This window comes from Asparagus officinalis, chromosome 2 (genome assembly GCF_001876935.1).
Source record: "Asparagus officinalis chromosome 2, Aspof.V1, whole genome shotgun sequence".
NCBI classification, from domain to species: Eukaryota; Viridiplantae; Streptophyta; class Magnoliopsida; order Asparagales; family Asparagaceae; genus Asparagus; species Asparagus officinalis.
This window is the reverse complement of record NC_033795.1, coordinates 29,263,669-29,275,155: the sequence shown is the minus strand read 5'-3', so window position 1 is coordinate 29,275,155 and position 11,487 is coordinate 29,263,669. Positions and strand designations below refer to the sequence as shown.

Sequence of the window (11,487 nt, the reverse complement as noted above, 5' to 3'; positions counted from 1 at the left end):
ATGTTGCATGGTTCTCACAACGAGAATATTTCTTCAAGAGCAGCAAATTAAATCATTCAAGGCCTCAAAAAAAATATTAAAGAGTCCCTAAAGAATATTGGAGTCGGTAAAGGAAAAGATAATCTTTTCGACACACATCATGTGCCACTGTAAAAAAGAGATATGGACTGTTACTTGGGGCAATTTTATCTATATTTAGGATTGATCTGTTAATATGCATGTACTGTTAAAAACATGCCTTTGAAGATTTTCAAAAGAGAACCTAACTTTTGCCTAATTCCACTATTCCAACAATTCTTGTATATTATTTTATTAATATTTGTAAGCTATAAATAAGGGGTGTGGTTTGAGGGTTTAGAATCATTAGAACTCAGTTGAGTAGAGAGAAAATAGAGAGAAGAGAGTGAAATAGAAAGAGTCCCTTTCTTTGTGTGAGTCTCTAGATAGAGTGTGACCTCCTCTTTTGTAATATTCTCTTTGTGATTAGTGAAGTTCTCTGCTGTTCTCGTCCGTGGATATAGGTCATACTGACAGAATCACGTTAAATCCTTGTGTGCTATTCTTTGTGTTCATCGTGTTTATTCAGTGTTGTTATTCTCCACACTTGTATAGCATCTTCTGTGTCTGTGAAGCCCCTCCGCTGTAACAAACCAGTATTAGAGTCTGACTTAGAGTACGTGTATCTGCTTATCGTATGCTCTGTGGCTGCCACTAAAAATGGATCACATCAGAAAATAGCTCTGTGCCTGCCACTAAAAATGGATCACATCAGAAAATATGTTAGATTATTATTTACTCTTTAAAGACGTTGAGTACTATTCACGTGTACGGTACTATTCAAAATTACTGTTCTAGTAGGCTTCAAGATGTTTTCTGCGAAATACAAAGTAAAGAAATTCAATGGGAGAAATAGTTTCAGCTTATGGAAAGTAAAAAATAAGGGCTCTTTTAGTATAACAAGGACTGTTCAAAGTTTTGTCCGGAAAGGATAAGTTATCGGAATCTATGCCCGATGTTGAGAAAGAAGAGCTTGAGATGAAGGCACATAGTGCCATATAGCTCCGTTTGGTCGATGAGGTCCTGCTGGAGGTTGCAAATGAAGATACCGCCACTGGCTTGTGGCTCAAGTTGGAGATCTTGTACATGACGAAATCTCTAACGAACAAGCTCTACTTAAAGCAACGCCTCTTCAACCTTCGCATAAAGGAAGGTATGCGAATTTAAGACCACTTAGATGAACTTAACACTATTCTTATGGATTTAAAGAATATTGATGTTAAAATTAACGAAGAAGATCAAGCCCTAATCTTGTTATGTTCATTACCTCATTCCTATGAAAATTTTGTCAATAGCATGTTATACGGAGAGATGCACTTTCTTTGGAGGATGTTAAATCAGTCTTACATTCAAAAGAGTTAAGGCAGAAAGTGTCTATCGTAGGATGAGAGGATCAAACTGAAGGCTTGTTCGCTCGTGGTCGTCCTAAAAAGGGTGTTGGTAGTAGAGGCAAATCTAGAAACATGTCTAGATCAAAGTCCAGGCCAAAAAAAAAATGTCGAATGTTATTGTTGTCATAAATATGGGCATATAAAACCTAATTGTCCAGCGCTTAAATAAAATAATAATTCACAGTCGAAGTTTGGGGATGTAAAACCTTTAGTTGCCACTGTAACTAAAGAGTCTTCTAGTTCACATGAAGTTCTTTCAGTTAGTATCATTCTGGGTTCTTGATTTGGGTTGTTCCTACCATATGTGTCCGCATAGGAATTGGTTTGTCACATATTAGTCTATCGATGGTGGGAATGTCTTGTTGGAAAATAACATGTCTTGCAAGATTGTTGGTATCAGATCAATTAAGATTAGAACCTATGATGGTATTGTTAGAACATTGAGCAATGTCCATCATACCAGAGTTAAAGAATAACCTCATTTCTTTAGGAGCCATTGACTCAAATGGTTTTAAGTTTTCGGCTAAATGTGGAGTTTTGAGAGTAAGTAAATGATCTCTTGTTGTGATGAAAGGAAAAAAAGGTAAATACCCTCTATATCCTTGAAGGTGGTACAATGACAGGTGCTGCAATAGTGTCATTCTCAGAGGATTCAGATTCAGACACTACACGTTTGTGGCACATGCGGTTAGGGCATATGAGTGAGAAAGGACTTGATGTATTAAGCAAACAAGGTCTGCTTTATGGTCAAAAAATTAGTAAGCTAAACTTTTGTGAGCATTGTGTTTTCGGTAAACACCATAGAGTATCCTTTAGTACCGGTGTCCACAGAACTAAGGGTACTTTAGATTATATCCATTCAGATGTTTAGGGTCCCTCTCAAATTCCATTGAAAGGTGGAGCTCGTTTTCTGCTAACATTGATTGATGATTATTCCAGAAAAGTTTGGGTGTATCCATTGAAGCATAAGAGTGATGTGTTTGTAACCTTAAAGCAATGGAAGGTTATAATTGACAAGCAAATAGGAAAGAAAGTGAAGCGCCTCAGAACCGACAATGGGATAAAGTTTTGTTCCATAGAATTTGACCAGTTCTTCAAGAATGAAGGTATTGTGCGTCATCGTACAGTTTGACATACATCACAGCAAAATAGAGTTGCAGAAAGGATGAACATAATACTTTTAGAGAGAGCTCGGTGCATGCTCTCTAATGCTAGTTTGTCAAAAGACTTTTGGACCGAGGCAGTCAATACAACTTGCTATTTAATAAACAGATCTCCTTCTACATCAATTGATTTTAAGACTCTAGAAGAGGTATGGTCTGGTACCCCTGCTAATTACTCTCATTTAAGAGTATTTGGTTGCTCTGCTTATTTTCATATTAATGATGGTAAGCTTAAACCTAGAGCAAAGAAAGCTATCTTTCTAGGATATGTTACTGGGGTGAAGGGATATAGATTGTGGTATTTTGATCCCAAGTCACCTAAGTTTATTATTAGTAGGGATGTTACTTTTAAGGAAAAATCCATGCTTCACCCGAGAAAGGAGTTTGTTATTGACATTACAGGTACTGAAAAGGAGTCTAATAAGTAGGTGGAGGTAGATAGCTCAGCTTCAAAGAAGTGCTTGAGAGCGATCATGTTGAACCAGTTGATACTACGGAAGGTTCAACTTCAGATGCTGATACACCATAAGAGCAACAATATAATATTGCCACTGGGAGAACAAAAAGGCAAATCCGACTTCCTCAACGCTATGCAGACATGCTTGCTTATGCTTTGAGTATAGCAGAATCGATTGAGGTTCCAGAGCCTACGCTATGCAGACATGCTTGCTTATGCTTTGAGTATAGCAGAATCGATTGAGGTTCCAGAGCCTTCTACCTATAAGGAGGCTATTAGTGGTGAGTATAGCAGAATCGATTGAGGTTCCAGAGCCTTCTACCTATAAGGAGGCTATTAGTGGCAATGAGGTTGCAAATTAGATTGTTGCGATGACTGAAGAGATGGAGTCTCTTCACAAGAACTAGACATGGGAGTTAGTGAAGCCACAAAGGGTACATAAGATTGTTGGTTGTAAATGGGTCTTCAAGAAGAAAGAAGGAACTCCAGATACAGATTCTATAAGGTACAAGACACGTTTGGTAGCTAAAGGCTATAGTCAGACCGAATGTGTGGACTTTAATAAAGTATTCTCTCTAGTTGTAAAATACACCTCAATTCGCGTGTTGCTTTCCATGGTTGCTCATTTTAATTTGGAGCTTAAGCAACTTGATGTGAAGACAACTCTTCTACATTACGAGCTTGAGGAGCAGATCTTTATACATCAGCCAGAGTGTTTCATTGTTGAAGGTAAAAAAGACCATGTGTGCAGGTTGAAGAAATCTCTTTATGGGTTGAAACAGTCTCCGAGACAGTGGTATTTGAGATTTGATACTTTCATGTTTGAGCATGATTACTCAATGAGTAAATATGATAGTTGTGTTTATCATAAAAAGCTCAATGATGGTTCTTTTGTATATTTGCTTTTGTATGTTGATGACATGTTGATTGCAGCTAAAAATATGTTAAGAAATCAATGAGTTGAAATCTCAACTCAAACATGAGTTTGAGATGAAGGACTTGGGAGCAGCAAAGAAGATTTTAAGGATAGAGATCCACAGGAACATGCAAGGAGGAAGTTTAATCCTATCTCAAGAGAAATACATCAAGAAGGTATTGGAGAGGTTTAGCATACTTGATGCTAAGCCTGTGAAGACTCTGCTTGTCGCTCATTTTTATCTTTCAGCAGATTTTTCACCTCAGACTGAAAAGGAGGAGCAGTACATGTCCTGTATTCCTTATGCAAGTACAGTTGGAAGCATTATGTATGCGATGGTCTGTACCCGTCCAGATATTTTACATGCAGATATTTTACATGTAGTCAGTATTGTGAGTCGGTACATGGATAAGCTTGGAAAGGTCCATTGGCAGATTGTGAAATAGATACTTAGATATTTGAGAGGATCTGCTAATATTGGTTTATATTTTAGTAGGAAGACAAACTCAGATTGTAGAATATTTGGTTATTCTAATTCAGATTTATGCGGGTGATTTGGATAAGAGAGATCCCTGACGGGTTATATATTCACTCTTTCATGTAGTGCCATTAGTTGGAAGACCACTCTACAGTCGACAGTTGCTTTGTCTACCACAGAGGCAGAGTATATGACAGTGACAGAAATAGTGAAAGAAGCTATTTGATTGAGAGGTTTGGTTGAAGACCTCAGCTTATACTAAGGTGTTACTACGATATTTTGTGATAGCTAGAGTGTTATACATTTGACGAATCATCATATTATCATGAAAGAACCAAACATATAGATGTCAGGTATCATTTTATCAAAGAAATTTAAATTATCAAGATTGAAAGATTGGTACTGCAAATAATTTAGCAGATATGATTACGAAACCCGTACCTTCGCGCAAGTTCGAGCATTGCCTCAAATTGCTTGGAGTTCGACAAAACGGAGGTTAATCCCGTAAGGGGCTTTTGGCGAGACAGTAAGAGTGAAGAGAAGATCTTCATTCTCAAATGTAAGATGGAGATTTGTTAAAAACGTGTCTTTGAAGATTTTTAAAAGAGAACCTAACTTTTGCCTAATTCCACTATTCTAACAATCATTGTATATTATTTTATTAATATTTATAAGCTATATATAGGGGGTGTGGTTTGAGGGTTTAGAATCATCAGAACTCAGTTAAGTAGAGAGAAAATAGAGATAAGAGAGTGAGATAGAAAGAGTCACTCTCTTTGTGTGAGTCTCTAGATAGAGAGTGATCTCCTCTTTTGTAATATTTTATTTATGATTAGTGAAGTTCTCTGCTGTTCTTGTCCGTAGACGTAGGTCATACTGACCGAACCACGTTAAATCCTTGTTTGCTATTCTTTGTGTTCACTGTGTTTATTCAGTGTTGTTATTCTCCACATTTGTATAGACATCTTACATGTCTGTGAAGCCCCTGCGTTGCAACATGTACTGTGGGAGCATCTGAGGTCTGAGAGAGTTTGCGTGATGACTGGCTTTATCTGCTCGCAAATAGATAGCATGCAGTGATTGAATCCCTCTTTGCGTCACGGTGGCGATACATATTTAGTTTCTCCTAAGCTACGGCATTACTGGGTGATGCAGATAAATTTGTGAGACTCAATCACCACAGATCCCCTGTTATGCATCATCTGATTCTTTAAGACCCGGGAGGAACCAAAGCTGGTCATTATTGGAAATAATTATACGGTGGTGAATAGAAGTAAGATGCCATGATGATTTACTGAGCAGCAACACATCTAACATGAAACATCAAAGTTGCTCACGTTTCAAAACAGATAACCGCATAAAAACATCACAGCTGCTGCACGTATCAAACCCCCTTCACTTCACACTGCATCACTTCACACTGTACCTGTTCACCCGCCCTAAAAGTTTTATACGTACGCGCCTAAACAGCTTCTGTTGGATATTTTGTTAGAGAAAAGGAAATTTTACCTTCATGAATAGTAATAAATTTTGTAATCAAAACATAATTTAATTAGTAATTAAAAATGAGCGTAACGACTATACATTATGGGGAACGTTACGGAATTTATGGAAAACGTTACTGTATTAATTGCGGGTTTTGTAACGGCTCTTTCCAACCCTTATATATGTTTGGGTCAAAAATCGTTGTTTTCATTATGACTGAATATATTACAACTTTAATCGTTTATAATAAACTCAAATAAAAAGTTGATCTTTTCATAAAATCTTCTTATACAATGAAAATACAAAAGATACAACTCTTGTCAAACAGCACAACAGGCGTTTATCACCCGCTGCTTGCGTAGGAACTTTGCCTGTGCCGGAGACGTTAATATCTGTGGACCGCCACAAATCAGATCCGATAGACAGATTGATGATCAAAACTCTTACTTCACAAAGGAAGTAATCACTGCAGCGATGATCTTGACCAAGCGAGATCACGGCTCTTCTCGAGATTTAAGACTAAGCTTAAATCCGGAGGAATAGGGACGGGTCTCAAATCTCTCGAACTCCACTCTTTATGCACAGGAGATCGCCGAGATCTGCTAATCTTTGCTGAAATTCGTGGCTATGCACTCGAGAAACCGGCAACACCTCGCCCTCTTGATGTTCAGCCATGAGATCTGAGCACCCGAGCTCCTATTTATAAGTTTCGGTAGCGGGTATTTGGATAAGAACGAGGGATTCCTTTTTTTCTTTAATTAAGAACTGATTAACCATAGTATCAGATTAGTTGGGACGTTTGGGAACCAACAAATCCCACGAGAATCCATCAAAACTAAAAAATCACGTTTTAGATCAGATCTGGCCGAACAGTCACCCGGTGGTTCGGCCGCCGAGTCACCTTTTAGTGATCTGGCTTTGGACCGAACCACTAGTTTGGCCGAGTCGTTTTGATGTGACTCAGTCGCCAGTGGCTTTTATTGGTTTTTCAGGTTTTGACTTGTTCCGTGATTACGCGTATTTCGTTGTTTCGTTGATCTGTACGCTATTTTGGTGACCGATGAGCGTGCGGACCACTTGGTAGTGGCCGGTGAGCACGCGGGCCACTTAGTTCGTCGATTTGGTGGCCGATGGGCATGCGGGCCACTTGGTGGTGGCCGGTGAGCATGCCGGCCACTTGGTGGTGGCCGGTGAGCACGCGGGACACTTGGAGCTGACTGGCGAGTACACGGGCCAGTTGGTTCGTCGATTTAGTGGCCGATGGGCATGCATATTTGGTGGCCGATGGGCACGCGGGCCACTTGGTGGTGCTCGGTGAGCGTGCGGGCCACATCATCAATAGTTCGTTGATTCGCTGGTTAGCGTCGAATAATTCTCTTGGACTTAGATAATGATGCTCATCACCTTCTCTCTGTCTCGAGCTGTGTGTGGATACCTATTGGCAATTTTAGACGCCTACAGATACCCCCTCCAAAGCATTTCAGACTTATTTCTTTTATAGAAGAGTCTGGAAGGCTTTGTATAAGATAGGCCTTTTCCTCAATTTCGTAGAGGGACCTGTAAACTGCTTTAATTCTTAACTTCTTCAGCCTTCAATCTATTCAATGTTTTGTCGAATAGATGAAGTTCTTCCGGCGCTGCGTTTATCGTCTGACCGTTGTCAAAATCTTGAATTGAAGTCGATGTGTAAGTTTTTGAACTTAGCTCGTGTTATTGAGTTGACTTTGAACTGATTATCTTCGTCGCAATGCGTTGACCGGCGTTAACACAGTTTATACTCGTACATTTGCTGGAGTCTACACAGTTTAAGCTCTTAAGGCATTAGAGCATGGCAATCCCAAATTTTAGGCTGCAGGACCAACTATTAAAGTTGTTTCGTCTGTAGATATGGATCTTATCCCGAAGTTGTTGGATGTTCAAGTCACGAGACCAACTAATGAAGCTGATACGTTAATGACTCATATTTATAGAATTTTTGGCAAATTCTCAGCCATCAACGGGTTTGATTAGCCTTTACTGACTACCGTTTGAGTCGGGCTAGCATGCAGATTGTTTAGACCTGTTCTGTACGTAACGTTGTGCTAAAAGAGTTAACTCTTTTAGTGCTACGATATTGAATACGTAGACTTCGTCTTTCTCACGGGAATAGACTACCCGACAACGCGTGTTAGACGCTGACTTAGAATTTTTTATCAAATCCTCAGCCTTCAACGGATTTGACATGTCTTTACCGATTACCGTTTGAATCGGGCTTGCATGCGAATTGTTTAAGTCCGTTCTGTAAAACCCTAAAATTTTAAATTTTTATTTTTATTTTATAATAAATAATAATAAATATGTTATATTATGATAAATGATATTTATCAATATTTGAGTATGCTAGGAATTGATTTGAGATCAATTCAATGTATATATGTGAATATAGAAGTGATATCATGCACACGTACACGGGCCTGAATCTGGGAAAAACGACCAGTCAAAAGTATATGCATTTTACATATAGATACAGTTGAAATTTGGAAAAATGTAAAAGAGCAAAGTTGTAGGTCTCTTCAATAGATTTCCAACAAATCTTAGATCACCTTATTCCGAGTTCGTATGAGAAAGTTACAGCCAAACTATCGTAGACTGACGGGTTGTTTCCAGATTCTAATAGGTTTCGGGTTTGGGCTTTTTGAATCGGGTTTGTTGCTATATAAAAACATGTTGGTGCACGAAAAAAGATCTATCTTCATCAGAATACCAAACCCTAGCAGCCCCTACCCTCCTCTCTAAAACCCTAGCTTTAAATCTTGTGTTTTTGGGAGAGTTCGTGAGGCGAACATCGAAGGAAATGTGAGATCTGTGGTGTTTGGCGGTAAGCGGTCGTTTCATATCATCTTCAAAGGCTTGCACACGTCTTTAAGGTAAGATTATCTCCTACCCAAACCTTCCCAGTAATTAGTTGAAATTTTAACAAGTTAAGAACGATATTATGCTTGCTTAAGCTTACTGTTATGTTAAAGTAAAAATTTGATTTTGATGATAATTTTGATCCAATGATAGAACTGAAATCTGGTTTTGATTTTGAACTCCAAATTGAACAAAACTGGTGTCATATGAAAGATATGTGAATCTAGTTTTTAAAACAGAAAGAAAATATTTAAAAGGATTTATATTGAGAAAGATATAGTCTTTTTAGTAATGACATGTTATGCAGAAAACTGCAACCCGTGTGATCAACTTCAACTGAAATCTGGTTTTGATTTTGAACTCCAAATTGAACAAAACTGGTGTCATATAAAAGATATGTGAATCTAGGTTTTAAAACAGAAAGAAAATCTTAAAAAGGATTTATATTGAGAACGATATAGTCTTTTTAGTAACGACATGTCTTGCAGAAAACTGCAACCCGTGTGATCAACTTCAACTGAAATCTGGTTTTGATTTTGAACTTCAAATTGAATAAAACTGGTGTCATATGAAAGATATGTGTATCTAGCTTTTAAAACAGAAAGAAAATCTTAAAAAGGATTTGTATAGAGAAAGATATACTCTTTTTACCAATAACATGTCTTGCAGGAAAACTGCTGCACATATATGATGATTAACTGGATATTTGAGATAACAAATTAATTCCAAATCTAACCAAACTAGTTCCATTTGAAAGATGTGTGAATCTAGTTTTCAAAACAGAAAACTATTTCTAAAAATAGTTTTCCTAGCAATGATATGCTTATTTTACTAACAGTAGCGCAGACCATTTCCTGGGCAGTTTGCCTCAGTTTCTTGTTCTCTGAAGTTTATTTGCGTTGTTTTGAGATGTGTTTGCGGAGTTTGAGCCGCTCGATTGTTACACTTATAGTCATAAGTATGTTATAATACGCATATGTGTATCCCAATGGGATTATGATCTGATTTGGTCTATTGACATATTGTGTTAGTTTTGTTGTGATAAATGGTAAACTAGAGTTGCATATATTTGTATGAATATCTTTGATGAACTACGGGAGGCTTGATCCCTTGAGAAAGAGGGTACGTAGGCAGCCAGATTGGTGCAGCCAAATTATTTGTTGGAATTATTTGTGTGAATTATTTTTATTGATGATGCGATGCTATCTATTTGTCGATCGCCGCTCAGTTTTGAGCCCAATGAATCTCGGCTCTGTGAACGGTCGACCGGAGTGGTCTCTGCGGTCGACCGCCACATAGTATTGGCCACTGTTGATTTGTGATGTATCTTTCCTATGTTGAGTGTTCGCCTCAATTATTTGATACCAATTTATTATGTTAGTGAGTTATTGGTTTGATATTTAAGGGTTTGCAACTTGAGATAACGAGGTATATACATGAGGGTTTCCTTGTTTGGATTATTTCGCTCGACGTACCTATGCTCGTGTTGTAAATTCCTAAATATTAAAGCCCTCTTTGTTAGGACTAATGATTTTGTATCTATTATATATTATCTGTATTTTCTGTATACAACGAGCCCTCTCCCTTGGGGTTGGTTGTGATGTTACCCGCTATAGAGCTTTGACGCTCGTTGTTTCCCCACTTTCAGGTAACGAGCCAGGTGCACAGAGAGCCGTAGGTTGATGGATTTGCTCTAGCAGTTATTCATAGATATTATTAGTATATGTTTGAACTCCACAATAAATTTTGTTTATGAACAATTGAGAGTTTATTCTAGTTTTTGTAAAGGCGAGGTTCCTAAATGTTATTTCTCCCTATGTCGAGACATTTGTATTCAGCTCAGATATTGTTTCTTCTTAGAGATTTATTTACTCATATCAGTGATGACTATTTTCTTCAGATCACCTATTGTTTATTACTGTTCCATTATATTTTCTTTTGCCTGTTTTGTACCTACACCTGTTGTTGATTCCACTAGATGGATACTTATTGTGATGGTGAAACGTATTATTGCACGGTGTAGTGCATGACAGGTTTGACATTCCTGATTTCACCTTGGACTGCAGCCTTGTGTGAACCCAGGGGCGTCACACGTTCCGCATGTGACGTTGTGCTAAGAGAGTTAACTCTCTTAGTGCTACGATATTGAACACGTAGACTTCATCTTTCTTATGGGAATAGACTACGCGGCAACGCGTGTTAGGCGATGACTTATCCCTACTTAGGCTTCGGGATAAAAGTCCCCAGACTTGGATTCTGGTATCTTCTTTAATTGGTGAAAGACTAAACCGGCAACGCATGTTAGGCGTTGACTGATCCCTACTTAGGATTCGAGATAAAATTCTCCGTACGTGTAAGGCATGGATTTTGGTGTCATTAATAACAACCTACCATAATATCAAATATGTGGGCTTTTGTCCTTTTTACGGTAAAAGACTGACCGGCAACGCGTGTTAGGCGTTGACTTATCCCTACTTAGGATTCGGGAAAAATTTTCCGTGCGTGTGAGGCACGGATTTTGGTGTTATTAATAACAACCTGCCACAATATCGAATATGTGGGCTTTTGTCCTTTTTACGGTAAAAAACTGACCGACAACGTGTGTTAGGCGTTGACTTATCCATATTTAGGATTCGGGATAAAATTCC

At 38.2% G+C, this 11,487-nt stretch overlaps 1 long non-coding RNA gene across 1 annotated transcript; it reads left to right on the top strand.

The window, feature by feature from the left end:
- On the top strand, positions 8,576–10,738 carry LOC109829475. Its single transcript, XR_002244023.1, has 2 exons — positions 8,576–8,853; positions 10,488–10,738. It is a non-coding gene; the product is annotated as an uncharacterized LOC109829475 (long non-coding RNA).